The sequence below is a fragment of the Oryx dammah genome, unplaced genomic scaffold, assembly GCF_014754425.2.
Source record: "Oryx dammah isolate SB20612 unplaced genomic scaffold, SCBI_Odam_1.1 HiC_scaffold_18, whole genome shotgun sequence".
In the NCBI taxonomy this organism is placed as follows: domain Eukaryota; kingdom Metazoa; phylum Chordata; class Mammalia; order Artiodactyla; family Bovidae; genus Oryx; species Oryx dammah.
The window spans coordinates 43640610-43655775 of NW_024070202.1; the positions used below are offsets into that span (position 1 = coordinate 43640610).

Below are 15166 nucleotides of genomic sequence, written 5' to 3' on the forward strand. Positions count from 1 at the left end.
GTTCTGAAGTTTTCTTTATTTCTATTAATAATGTACAAATTTAAGACTGTAGTTTCAATATATAGTATGCTCATTTTTTTTAAGTTCTAAATATATTCTGATTTCCACTATGACTCATTCCACTGTTTCTTTTTTCATGCATGGATTATTTAGAAGATGTGTTTGGTTTTTATTCCTAAGAGTATGGGAATTTTTTGGTTAGTTGTCTCTTCTTGATTTCTAATGCAATTCTATTGCCATAAGAGAATATATTCTATATGATTTCAATCTTTCAAATTTGTTGTGGCTTATTCTTCGAGCTCTTGTATTCAGGTTTCTTATGTGATCCATATGTGCTTGAAAAGAATGTGCATTCTGTAATTATTGAGTGTAGTATTCTATGGCTGTGTTTATTGGATGAAGCTTAGGTATTGTGTTATTCAAATAGTCTCTATTCTTAATAATTTCTGTCTATCTGATATGTTATATATTGAACTAGGTGCTTTAAACATTTTTTTGTTAAAAATCTTATACATTTTTCTTTGATCTGTCAAGCTTTACTTTATATTTACTGTGTTATTTGGTACTCAGATATTTGTTATATTTTCCAGGTAAATTGAATCTTTTATCATATGCAGCAACCTATCACATCTCTGTCAGTGCTTTTTTACTTTCAAGTCTGTTTTGTCTGATATTAGTAAGTACACTAGTTTTCCTTATCTGGTGTGTCTTCTATTCTTTGCTTTCAACTTTCTGTGTCCTTATATTTTATGTGTTTCTCTGGTCTATGTATCAATTTTTGTATTTTTAAAACAATATGTCTTCACTAAATCATTATAGTCAATTTACATTAATTTTGATTACTAATAATTTTATTTGATCCTATTGTTTATTCTGTTCCTTTTCTGTCTCCCTCTTTTTGTTCTTTTTAGCTTACTTTGAATAAGTCTTTGGGTTTCCAGTTTATGCAGGTATCTCCTACTTAACTCCTCATTTATAGTGCCAAGCTGTATTTTCTATTCTTGATGCCCATCCATCAAAATGGAAACAGGTTTCCCAGAAAAAGGTAAAGCTCCGTTTGGCATTTGTTTGCCTCCTAATAGTCCTACCTACATTCAATTTGTTTTTGGCATCGGAGGAGCCTTTAGTTTCTTGCCTGTTCAGCAATGGTAATTTGGGGTATCTAACCTAGCATTTTGCTAAAGCAAGTTTATGTCACATATATCCTTAATGACCAAATTATGGTTGCTAAAACTATCTCCTGTCTTAGAATTGGCAATTAATCTCCCTCTCAGTGTCTCTATGTAAGAACCCCAGGGCGTACCCTATGTGTGCCAGCTACAGTCATTCTGTAGCCTGTCTTCTTCTCCAACTCCAATTCCACTGCCCTCTGCCCATATAGCCACTGATGAGTTCTTGCTCCAGCCCTGCTGAGACCTCCACGGCTTGGCCCTTGGGTGGGCCCAAGGTGTCTAGCCCCTGTGATGTGCACTCTGCTGGGTTCTGGGCAGAGAGAAGCATGGCTCCCTTCTCACCGCCAGCCACTCTTTGCCTCCTCTGCACTCCAGTAGCTCTGCTTGGCCCTCAGTCTCACAAAGCTTAGGGGTGGTCACAGATTCACTGTCTGCAGGAACCAGGCAGGGAACAGAACAAGTGAGGAACACAGGGCCCTTGGCCTTCCTAAGGAGCAGCCTCTAGTGCCAAGGCCAACTGTGAATCTGTGGGAATGCTGTCTTCCTCCTTTTAAGTCTTCTAACTTTCAAAAGAAAGCAAAAATCTGTATTCTTAAGAATTAATTAGACTTGAAAAAAAATTTCATTTAAAAAACCTGCACAAGCCAAACAAGTCTCCAGAAGGTGTGGGGTTCACAGCTACCCCATTTCTGTCATCTGTTGTAGACAGGTCCTAAAGCAAGGGGGAGGCAGAATGGCTGAGGGCAGGGATGGGGAAGCAGCTCCTATTCTAGGGATCCAGGTCTGGGGACCCAGTGCAGTCAGCCAGTAGTATGCTGGTGTAACTAGTACTCTTGTTTTTCCTTACTCCAGTATTACTGGTATAACTTTTAGGAGCAGCGAATGCAGAACTGCTCAAAATGTTTCAGCGTTGTGCATGGTGAGGAAAATCTTGGGAAAATTTTGATCTTCTGCCTCCTCTTTGTACTTGAAATTTTAAAGATGGTTTTCACTCCTAGAAAGCCTATTTTGATGGCCCAAAATGATTTTGTGTTTGTCATCTCCTGCCAGATCCTAGAGAAATCAGTTCGGAGAGGGGCCATGTTTAGTAGAGTGCATGTTCCTGCTGACCGTGCAGAAGAACCCACCCTTGTCTTCCATGCAACAGTATTGTCTGTCTAGGCTGTGAATGCGTGGGCCTGCATAGCTGCCTGAATCTGCGGAGGAGCCCTTTTCATATCTAGCTCGCATTCTGCCATTGAGTTTGAGTAGCATGACATATGGTCTTGAATGAATATGCCCTTGAGTCTAGAGAAACAAAGCAAAGAATCTGTCTCTCTTAGCAACTCTCTCACACAGAATTTCCCCACAGGAGGAAAAAGGTTAAAACCAGTGAGATACAGCCATCCATGGGTCTTGGCTTGAAGAGTCTGTCTCTGGTAACTGACATATGTCTATGGAGAACTACATTCACTCCATTTACATTTAATCGTCTAATCTGAGATGCTTTCATTGTCACCTGCATTCGCGCAGTTCCTTCCTTACCTTGAAGGCTGGCTTAGAGGGAAGTTCTTACCTGTCTCAGTGACTTCTTAGGCCCCTCCCTACGTTGCTCCCTTCCCTTCTTCCTCTGTCTACTCCTCCCTTATCAGTAAATATGGGGTACTAAAAATGGCGGGAGCCTGGAAGACCTGATATTCAAACATTGGCTCAACAACTCACTGCCTATCTAGCTCTGATCTTAGATGAGTTACCCTGTCATCCAGCTGTTTCTATAGCTCCAACCAAATACCAGGCCTCCTGTGGGCAGCTTCAGGGGTACACACATTGGGGAAAAAGTGTCCTCCTAGCCAGCATGACCAGTTGAATCAACCCTAGCAACTCATAGAATGATGGCATGTCTACATATCCCATCAGTTATTTAATAGAATCAATTTTATTCATCTGTAAGATGGGAAAATATTTTCCAGGAAGGGGAAAGTGCCTGCTTCAATACTCACGAATTTCCATCTGTTCTTTCTCTTTCTCCTTCTCCTCAAGGCTTATGCTTCTATTGAAATACTCAGTAGTCTAAGCTGGAGATACAGAATGCATTTTTTTTTTAAGTAAATGTGGAGATCAAGATGCCATGAAAGCTTTGAAAATAAAAATCAACATGTATTTACCTCTTCCCTCCCCCTGTCTGTTAGATAAAGTGGCTCCTTTTGAAAATGCTCCTTTTGGGTCTATCTGCCCAGTGCTTAAAAACCTTCAGTGTCACCCCATTTCTTTCAGGGTAAAGATCAGACCCACCCAAGGCTATCCATGCCCTGCATGTTACAGCTCTGTTTCCCTCCCCAGCTTGGCTCACCTGGGCTCCCCGGCTTTCTATGCAACTGACAACCAGGCTCTCTCAGTCTCTGATAGTTCACGTGCTTCCCTATCCTCTTCACCAGATTGTCTCCTCCTTGTCCTTCTCATCCCAGCTCAAACATCTCATCCCCAGAGAAGGTTTCTCTTCTCCCCTCTCTGATCAGGTCACATCTGCCTGTCACAGGCACTTCATAGCATCTTTCCTACTGCTCGTTTTACATTTATGTGTGATTATGTTTCCTGAAAAAACATAATGGAAAGGAAACAGGAAGCAACAGTTAGAACTGGACATGGAACAACAGACTGGTTCCAAATAGGAAAAAGAGTACGTCAAGGCTGTATATTGTCACCATGGGTGTTTAACTTAGATGCAGAGTACATCATGAGAAATGCTGGACTGGAAGAAACACAAGCTGGAATCAAGATTGCTGGAGAAATATCAATAACCTCAGATATGCAGATGACACCATGCTTATGGCAGAAAGTGAAGAGGAACTGAAAAGCCTCTTGATGAAAGTGAAAGAGGAGAGTGAAAAAGTTGGCTTAAAGCTCAACATTCAGAAAACGAAGATCATGGCATCTGGTCCCATCACTTCATGGGAAATAGATGGGGAAACAGTGGAAACCGTGTCAGACTTTATTTTTCGGGGCTCCAAAATCACTGCAGATGGTGACTGCAGCCATGAAATTAAAAGACACTTACTCCTTGGAAGAAAAGTTATGACCAACCTAGATAGTATATTCAAAAGCAGAGACATTACTTTTCCGACTAAGGTCCATCTAGTCAAGGCTATGGTTTTTCCTGTGGTCATGTATGGATGTGAGAGTTGGACTGTGAAGAAGGCTGAGCGCCGAGGAATTGATGCTTTTGAACTGTGGTGTTGGAGAAGACTCTTGAGAGTCCCTTGGACTGCAAGGAGATCCAACCAGTCCATTCTGAAGGAGATCAGCCCTGGGATTTCTTTGGAAGGAATGATGTTAAAGCTGAAACTCCAGTACTTTGGCCACCTCATGCGAAGAGTTGACTCATTGGAAAAGAGTCTGATGCTGGGCGGGATTGAGGGCAGGGGGAGAAGGGGACGACAGAGGATGAGATGGCTGGATGGCATCACTGACTCGATGGACATGAGTCTGAGTGAACTCCAGGAGTTGGTGATGGACAGGGAGGCCTGGTGTGCTGCGATTCATGGGGTCGCAAAGAGTCAGACATGACTGAGCAGATGAACTGAACTGAACTGAACTGTGATTATGTTATGATGTTTGTCTCTCTAGAATATAAGCTCTGTGGGAGTGGAGCCACGTTGCTTTGTGCTCCCCACTGTACCCCTGTGCCTGACACATGGTGAATGCTCGGCAAACATTTGCTACTGAATGAATGCATGAACAGAAGCCTCTGAAGTGCAGGATACAACAAGCAAGCTCACTAAGTTTGGGAATAGTTTGTAATTTCCTCGATTCTGTCTCATTGCAACGAAAATTTGAAGCAACGGACAGACCAGTGTTACAGCTCTGTGTTACAGCTCAGTTCTATTTAGAAAGTAAAGGAAGATACATCCTTGAGGCATGAGGGCATGCCGACCCAAAAGACACGAAAAGAAGAGAGGCCTCTGTCCCAATTTTGGCTCCTCTTTTTATGTTTTTTCTCCTCCCCCTGGGCCTGCCCTATGTAAATTAGGCTAGCCAGGAGTGCTGTTTGTTTTGCCTGTCATCCTCACTCCAGTCCTCCTGGGACCTTCCTTTGTTCTATTTTTGCAAGCTTTTCCCTTCCTTGTCTTTTAATCACTGCCATTCTGGGCTCCTTTTTCCTATTCTAACTACCTAACATTAAGTACAGGACCACAAAGGCCCTGATGGACCAGGCCGTGGGATTTCATAGATAACTAAGTATGTGAATACACAGGGCAAATTCAATCTAACTCATGGTGAGCTTCTTATGCCCTAGTGCCTCCTTGTAAATGCACCATTGTTTTGAGGCTGTATTTAATTATTACAGATTTTGCAGTGTCAAGGAGATGGTATATGTAAAAGCTTACTGTGCCTAATATTATTTAAATACCCTTAATCTTAAATTACATGACAGTTCATGTCTTGCCTTCCTCATCTGTAAACTCCTTATCACCAAATGGGAATGACAAAGTAAGAGTGGAAAATAAGGTAAAATAAGGTCAAACAGGAAATAATGAAGAACCTCAAAAGCATGAGGTATGTGAAACATGACAGAATAAAGGGTTACAAGACAAGTTTGCTGGAGCCTATTAGAAAAGGTCCACAGGAGAGCAGCGTAGTTGGCCAAATGATGGGAGCCAACAGGGCTTGGCAGAATATTCCAACTCTGCAGAGCTGAGTTCCTATCAGGTCAATGCAGATAAATGAGGTAAGGAGTTGATAAAATCGAGAGCACGAGAGAAGAGAGATAACAAGTGCTTAAGAGAGGAATAAAGCTGTCCAACTGGAGAATCAAAGCAGTTATCTGGGCTCAGGTAGATCATTTCAGGAACCCTGCCTTACAAAGATCACCTACCCGATGTTTCATCACCTTCGGGTGCTGACACTCAGGAAACACAGAAAGCTTATCCTGCATGAAGCGTGAGCCTTTACATCATCACAGCCCTTATCACTCAGCCGCCCATCGTCTCTCAGCCGTCACTCTGAATCACCCTTCAGATCATCTGCAAAAGTGAGGCTTTCCCTTTATTGTTTGATTCTGCTGTGTGCCTTTTATGAAGAAAAAGAAAAACCCCTCACAAAGATCAAATCCATTACCTTTCTATTTTCAGAGTCTGACCTATGAACACTGTTAAATGTGCTATGCGAGTTCCTTTCAGGAATGAGGGAGAGCGTTGCCTTGATTAGAGAAGGAGCCATAGGCAGCAGAGCCAGCCCACTGGCTCTAGACTCCACTGTCAATGATTTAAGGCTCATTATCCCACTTGGGGAGGGCTCCAGTTTCTCTGCCCTGTTTCTTCTTCTATGCGATGCCCAACTTTGAACCGTTTCAAAAGCAGCTTCCCATGAGGGCTAGTTAAAGGTTTGATAAGGAATCAAAGGGTTGGTGTTAGGATTGCATCTTGGTGGGGAAAGACATAGAAGAAATTGAATAAATTGGAAGTTAGGAGAATCTTTGCATTTTAATTATTCTTTTTTTTTTTTTTTTTCACCTATGGAAAAGAATGAGAACATTTACAAACCACTGCTGTGATCTGACAAACACATTTTACTTGCCTCTTCAATGAGAGGAGGATTTGTGAGTATAGATTCCTCTTTTCTACTAAATCATCATTTCTCCGTCTGTATCTGAGAATAAATCAAGATTTCTTCCCTCTTCATTTTTACGAAGTGTCTTCCCAGTGTTTATGCAAATTGGTATTCTGCCTGAGACTTTTGTGTGTGTGTCATCCCATCTTTCTCCTCGACCTAAAGCTTTTCTTCTGAGTAGGTAGAGTCACTCGGTTTGCTCTGTCTACTCCTCTACTTCTCTTTTAATCAGGAAAATGGACACAAAATACATCTTGATCCTTATGCACACAGGACTTTGCACAGCAGAGCAAACACATCTGCCCTTATCTTGACACAATGCCATCTTAGTGTCTCATGTCTTTGTGTAATGATCTGCCAAAGGGGTGACTATGCCACTAGTCTTAGGGACACTGTCAGCAGTATTAGTCTATTGCAGGGTGTTAAGGGGATTCTTCAACCTATTAGCAGGACTTTGCCTTATTCTTCTTGAGAGAAGAACAATTGAGCACAGAAAGGGAAGTTAAAGTCAAATGAACAGCAGAGCAATTCAGAAGCTCTCAAGAGCCAGCCTCTCTGTCTTCAAATGTACATCCAGGTCATTCATGCTTCTTCTCCGGGGTGCCCTGGTGTCTTGCCCTTTGGCAAAACAGCATCCTCAGTCCACAGCCTGTTCATTCCCTGGGGCTGCTGCCTGTTGCCTGCACTATTGAACAAAGAAATGGCCTCTGTTCCTGCCTGCAGAAGGTTGCTGCCTCCTTTCCTGGGATTAAAAGGTAGTTACTGTGTCTGGCTCCTGACTGATTCAACTTGACAAGATACTGGTTTTTCAGTAAGTTCTTCTGTATGTTGGAATCCACCAGCTTGAACTGTGGTGCTGGTGGATTTTGAACTTTTTGACCCTGTGTAAAACAGCACAATCTCCTAGGCAGGCTTGTCTCGTAACTGGCCAGCTTTAGGAATTGTGGACTGACATCCCTTCTAAATGCCTAACCTGAATTTCTGACTGCCTGTTGGATGTCCAAGGCCCTCATTTTCCATTTCAAACCAGCCACCACTTCTTGACACGATGCCATCTTAGAGTCTCACTTTGTGTAATGATCTGCCAAAGCAGTGACTCTACCACTGGTCTTTAGGACACTGCTAACAGTATTAGTCCCTTGCAGGAAGTAAAAGAGACTCTTCAACCTATTAGGATGACTTTGCCTTGTTCTTCTTGAGAGAAAAGTGATTGAGCCCGGAAAGGGAAGTTAAGGTCAAATGTAAAAAAGCAAAGAGCGGCAGTATTAATGACTACTGAAAAGTGGGTCATTTCCAAATGTCATCTTCCCAGCTAAAGAGAGAACAAGCAAGGAAAATTGAGAGGTGTACCTGATGCCAAAGGGAATTGGGGAGCAAACTGCTGAGTCAGTGCTTGGAGTTAGCTACTCAGAGTGTGCTAGGTCCCGAGCAGAGGCTGGCGTGAAGGAAGCCAGAGTACAGTGCCTCAATCTGTCTTTCTGGAAACGGATATATACTTCAGGGATGTTATTGTTGTTCAGTCACCCAGTCATCTCCACCTCTTTGCAACTCCATGGACTGCAGCATGCCAGGCCTCCCCGTCCCTCATCGTCTCCCAAGGTTTGCCCATGTTCATGTTCATTGATACCATGCAGCCATCTCATCCTCTGACACACTCTTCTCCTTCTGCCCTCAATCCTTCCCAGCATCAGGGACTTTTCCATTGAATTGGCTGTTCTCATCAGTTGACCAGAATACTGGAGCTTCAGCTTCAGCATCAGTTCTTCCAGTGAATATTCAGGGTTTATTTCTGAAGAGTTTGATCTCCTTGCTGTCCAAGGGACTCTCAGGAGTCCTTTCCAGCACCACAGTTCAAAGGCATCAGTTCTTTGGCACTCTGCCTTCTTTACGGTTCAGTTCTCCCAACCATAAGTGACCACAGGGAAGACCATAGCCTTGACTGTATGGACTTTTGTCAGCAAAGTAATGTCTCTTCTTTTCAACACACTGTCTAGGTTTCTTACAGCTTTCCTGCCAAGAAGCAATCATCTTCTAATTTCATGGCTTCAGACACCATCCACATTGATTTTAGAGCCCACGAAGAGGAAACCTGTCACTACTTCCACATTTTCCCCTTCTATTTGCCATGAAGTAATGGAGCCGGATGCCATGATCTTAGTTTTTTTTTTTTTTTCAATATTTAGTTTTAAGCCGGCTCTTTCACTCTCCTTCTTCTCATCAGGAGGCTCTTTAGTTCCTCTTCACTTTCTGCCATTAAGGTAGTATCATCCTCATATCTGAGGTTGTTGATGTGACTCCCACCTGTCTTCATTCCAGCTTGCAACCCATCCAGCCTAAACATTCTCAAGAAGTCCTCAGCATGTGAGTTGAATAAAGAGGGTGGCAGCACAGCCCTGTTACATGCCATTCTCAACCCTGAACCACGCAGTTGTTCCATAGGGTTCAAAATGTTGCCTCTTGACCTGCATACAGTGTTCTCAGCAGTCAGGTTAGATGGTCTGGTATCCCCATCTCCTTAAGAGCGTTCTACAGTTTGTTATGATCCACACAGTCAAAGGCTTTAGCGTAGTCGATGAAACAGATGTAGATGTTTTTCTGGAATTCCCTTGCTCTCTCTATGATCCAGCAAATGTTGGCAATTTGATCTCTGGTTCCTCTGCCTTTTCTAAACCCAGCTTGGACGTCTGGAAGTTCTTGGTTCACGTAATGCTGAAGCCTAGCATGCAAGATTTTAAGTACGACCTTAAACTAGCATGGACATTGAGTGCAATTGTCCAATCATTTAAACATTCTTTGGTACTACCCTTCTTGGAAATTGGAATGAGGATTGACCTTTTCCAGTCCAGTGGCCACTGCTGGCTGGGTCTTCCAGATTTGCTGACATATTGAATGCAACACTTTGATAGCATCATCCTTTAGGGTTTTGAATAGCTCCACTGGAATTTCATCATGTCCACTAGCTTTATTGACTGCAGTGCCTCCTAAGGCCCACTTGACTGCACAATCCAGAATGTCTGGCTCTGGGTGACTGACCACACCATCATAGTTATCCAGTTCATTAAGATTTTATTTTTGTACAGTTCTTCATGTGTTCGTTCCATCTCTTCTTCATCTCTTCTCTGTCTACTAGATCTCTACCACTTCTGTCCTTTATTGTGCCCATCTTTGGGCAAAATATTCCCTTGATATTTCTAACTTTCCTGAAGAGATCTCTGGTCTTTCCCCTCCTGTTGTTTTCCTCTATTTTATGCACTGTTAATTGAAGAAGGCCTTCTTGTCTCTCTATGTGATTCTTTGGAACTCTTCATTTTGTTGAATGTACCGTTCCCTTTCTTCAAGGATCCTTATGTCAAATCCCAAATTATACATTCTCATCTTTAATTTCACTGCCATTGTCAGAATACAGACCCTCATCTTTGTTAGCCTGAAATGTCCCAGTAACCAGATAGGTCCCACTTGTCTCCCATTTCTCCTGTTCATTCTTCATACTACCACTCAAATTATATATTCCAAAATTGCAGGTATAATCAAATATCAGTTCAGTTCAGTCGATCAGTCGTGTCCGACTCTTTGCAACCCCATGAATCACAGAACACCAGGCCTCCCTGTCGATCACCAACTCCCGAAATTCACTCAAACTCATGCCCATTGAGTTGGTGATGCCATCCAGCCATCTCATCCTCTGTCATCCCCTTCTCCTCCTGCCCCCATCTCTTGCAGCATCAGGGTCTTTTCCAATGAGTCAACTCTTCGCATAAGGTAGCCAAAGTATTGGACTTTCAGCTTCAGCATCAGTCCTTCCAAAGAACACCCAGGACTGATTTCCTTTAGGATGGACTGGTTGGGTCTCCTTGCAGTCCAAGGGACTCTCAAGAGTCTTCTACAACACCACAGTTCAAAAGCATCAATTCTTCGGCACTCCGCTCAGCTTTCTTCACAGTCTAACTCTCACATCCATACATGACCACTGGAAAAACCATAGCCTTGACTAGACGGACCTTTGTTGTCAAAGTACTATCTCTGCTTTTCAATATGCAATCTAAGTTGGCCCTAACTTTCCTTCCAAGGAGTAAGCATCTTTTAATTTCATGGCTGCAATCACCATCTGCAGTGATTTTGGAGCCCCCCAAAATAAAGTCTGACTCTGTTTCACTGTTTCCCCATCTATCTGCCATGAAGTGATGGGACCAGATGCCATGATCTTAGTTTTCTGAATGTTGAGCTTTGAGCCAACTTTTTCACTCTCCTCTTTCATTTTCATCAGGAGGCTTTTTAGTTCCTCTACACTTTCTGCCATAAGGGTGGTGTCATCTGCATATTTGAGGTTATTGATATTTCTCCCAGCAATCTGCATATAAGTACTTTGCATATAAGTTAAATAAGCAGGGTGACAATATACAGCCTTGACATACTCCTTTTCTTATTTGGAACCAGTCTGTTGTTCCATGTCCAGTTCTAACTGTTGCTTCCTGACCTGCATACAGGTTTCTCAAGAGGCAGGTCAGGTGGTCTGATATTCCCATCTCTTGAAGAATTTTCCACAGTTTATTGTGATCACACAGTCAAAGGCTTTGGCGTAGTCAATAAAGCAGAAATAGATGTTTTTCTGGAACTCTCTTGCTTTTTCGATGATCCAGCAGATGTTGGCCATTTGATCTCTGGTTCCTCTGTCTTTTCTAAAACCAGCTTGAACATCTGGAAGTTCATGGTTCACGTACTGCTGAAGCCTGGCTTGCGGAATTTTGAGCATTACTTTACTAGCATGTGAGATGTGTGCAACTGTGTGGTAGTTTGAGCATTCTTTGGCATTGCCTTTCTTTGAGATTGGAATGAAAACTGACCTTTTCCAGTCCTGTGGCCACTGCTGAGTTTTCCAAATTTGTTACATATTTTGTGCAGCACTTTCACAGCATCATCTTTCAGGATTTGAAACGGCTCAACTGAGATTCCATCACCTCCACTAGCTTTGTTTGCAGTGATGCTTTCTAAGGCCCACTTGACTTCATATTCCCAGATGTCTGGCTCTAGGTGAGTGATCACCCCATCGTGATTATCTGGGTCATGAAGCTCTTTTTTGTACAGTTCTTCTGTGTATTCTTGCTACCTCTTCTTAATATCTTCTGCTTCTGTTAGGTCCAGACCATTTCTGTCCTTGATTGAGCCCATCTTTGCATGAAATGTTCCCTTGGTATCTCTAATTTTCTTGAAGAGATCTCTAGTCTTTCCCATTCTGTTGTTTTCCTCTATTTCTTTGCATTGATCGCTGAGGAAGGATTTCTTATCTACCCTTGCTATTCTTTGGAAATCTGCATTCAGATGCTTATATCTTTCCTTTTCTCCTTTGCTTTTTGCTTCTCGCTTCTCTTCTTTTCACAGCTATTTGTAAGTCCTCCCCAGACAGACATTTTGCATTTTTGCATTTCTCTTCCATGGGGATGGTCTTGATCCCTGTCTCCTGTACAATGTCACGAACCTCCATCCATAGTTCATCAGGCACTCTGTCTATCAGATCTAGTCCCTTAAATCTATGTCTCACTTCCACTGTATAATCATAAGGGATTTGATTTAGGTCATACTTGAATGGTCTAGTGGTTTTCCGTACTTTCTTCAATTTAAGTCTGAATTTGGCAATAAGGAGTTCATGATCTGAGCCACAGTCAGCTCCCGGTCTTGTTTTTGCTGACTGTATAGAGCTTCTCCATCTTTGGCTGCAAAGAATATAATCAGTCTGATTTTGGTGTTGACCATCTGATGATATCCATGTGTAGAGTCTTCTCTTGTGTTGTTGGAAGAGGGTGTTTGCTATGACCAGTGCGTTCTATTGGCAAAACTCTATTAGCCTTTGCCCTGCTTCATTCTGTACTCCAAGGCCAAATTTGCCTGTTACTCCAGGTGTTTCTTGACTTCCTACTTTTGCATTCCAGTCCCCTATAATGAAAAGAACATCTTTTTTGGGTGTTAGTTCTAAAAGGTCTTGTAGGTCTTCATAGAACCGTTCAACTTCAGCTTCTTCAGCATTACTCGTTGGGGTATAGGCTTGGATTACCGTGATATTGAATGCTTTGCCTTGGAAACAAACAGAGATCATTCTGTTGTTTTTGAGATTGCACTGAAGTACTGCATTTCGGACTCTTTTGTTGACCATGATGGCTACTCCATTACTTCTAAGGGATTCCTGCCCACAGTAGTCATCTGAGTTAAATTCACTCATTCCAGTCCATTTTAGTTTACTGATTCCTAGAATGTCAACGTTCACTCTTGACATCTCCTGTTTGACCACTTCCAATTTGCCTTAATTCATGGACCTGACATTCCAGGTTCCTATGCAGTATTGCTCTTTACAGCATCAGACCTTGCTTCTATCACCAGTCACATACACAGCTGGGTATTGTTTTTGCTTTGGCTCCATCCCTTCATTCTTTCTGGAGTTATTTCTCCATTGATCTCCAGTAGCATATTGGGCACCTACAGACCTGAGGAGTTCCTCTTTCAGTATCCTATCATTTTGCCTTTTCATACTGTTCATGGGGTTCTCAAGGCAAGAAAACTGAAGTGGTTTGCCATTCCCTTCTCCTGTGGACCACATTCTGTCAGACCTCTCCACCATGACCCACCCGTCTTGGGTGGCCCCACACGGCATGGCTTAGTTTCATTGAGTTAGACAAGGCTGTGGTCCTAGTGTGATTAGATTGACTAGTTTTCTGTGATTATGGTTTCAGTGTGTCTGCCCTCTGATGTCCTCTCGCAACACCTACCATCTTATTTGGGTTTCTCTTACCTTGGATGTGGGGTATCTCTTCAAGGCTGCTCCAGCAAAGCATAGCCACTGTTCCTTACCTTGGATGAGGGGTATCTCCTCATGGCCACCTTTCCTGACCTTGAACATGGAGTAGCTCCTCTCGGCCCTCCTTTGCCCTCACAGCTGTCACTCTTTGGACGTGGGGTTGCTCCTCTTGGCCACCTCCCCTGACCTCAAGCGTGGGGTAGCTCCTCTCAGCCAGCATCCCTGACCTCGGACGTGTGGTAGCTCCTCTCGGCAGCTGCCCTGACCTCGTCTTCTCAACAGTTTTCAACAACTCCCCTTTGCTTGCAGCATTAGATCTAAGAATGTTAAGACTTTTTGTTTAGTTTTTTTTTATTTTGTGTTTGGTGCCTCTCTCTCTTTCTCTCTCTTTGTCTCTTGGAAGGCTGTTTTTTCCACTATAGTTTTCCATCTTAACATGCTACTCTATACCCCAGTTTATACTCCAACCATTGCTAATTCTCGGACACGCTATGCCATTTCACACTTTCATGTCTTTCCTCATCTTTTCTTCCTGAGTGGAATTTCCTCTCTGTCTATTTCTGTCCTTCAAACCCTATGAAACTTTCAGGAGCCAGCTCATGAAGCCTTCACTAAGTCCTGCTTCTCACTCTCTCATTCAGATAAAGTACTCCCATCACACACTTTTGAATACCTTTTTATTGTGAAATGTAGTAAAATAGAAAAGAAATTATAGAATATATATGTGCGGTTTAACAACGAAGATAAAATAAGAACCTGCAGACCAATATCTAGCTTAAGAAATAGAGCAGTGCTAATATACTTGAAGCCTTCTCTATCTCCTCTCCCTCCATGCCACCATCGGCCTCAGGTAACTTCTATTCTGACATCTGTGTTTATCATTCCTTTGCTTTTCTTTATAAGTTACCACGTGTGGATATAGCCCTCAACAATATACTGTTCAGTTTCACATATTTTTGAACTTTATCAACATAGAATTATATTTTTTAGATTCTCTTGAAATTTTTAGCTCAACATTGTGAATGTCACCCATGTCAATGTGTATTAATGTAGTTTATTCCTTTTCACTACTGCGTGGTTTCCTATAATATGAATATGAATTTATTTATTCATTTCCTATTGATGAGCATTGAGGGAGTTTCCAGTTTTTTAATATCAGAGCCATCACTATTATCAGCATTCATATAAAGGTCTCCTGGTACACATGTGCAATGTTTTCTATCAGGAAAAACTCCTGCATCTATTCCTAGGAGTAGATTTGCAGAGTCCTGGGTTCTGAGCAACTTCAGATTGACTAAATAACCCCAGAAAAATTTCCTAAGTGTTGGTACCACTATATTTACTCCTATATACTGCATATGATTCCCTGTTGCTTTATATCCTTGTCAAGATTTGATTTAAAATCAATATTAAATTTTTGTTAGTATAGTAGATGTGACATGCTGTATCATCATGGTTTAATTTTCTTCCGGATTACTAATGAACATCTTTTTATGTGTCTGAGTTATTAATTTTCCTCTTCTGTGATATGTGTGTTGACATATCTTGCCCATATTTCTATTGTTATTGTTGTTTGTCCTTATCGATTTTTATACGTGATGGATATTGCACTTCTGTTGGTTAT

At 42.1% G+C, this 15166-nt stretch overlaps 1 protein-coding gene across 1 annotated transcript in view; it reads left to right on the forward strand.

Moving 5' to 3' along the window:
- The window catches only part of MAGI2 (membrane associated guanylate kinase, WW and PDZ domain containing 2), a 1493747-nt gene that overhangs the window by 1372637 nt on the left and 105944 nt on the right, over window positions 1-15166 (forward strand). The window lies entirely within an intron of this gene.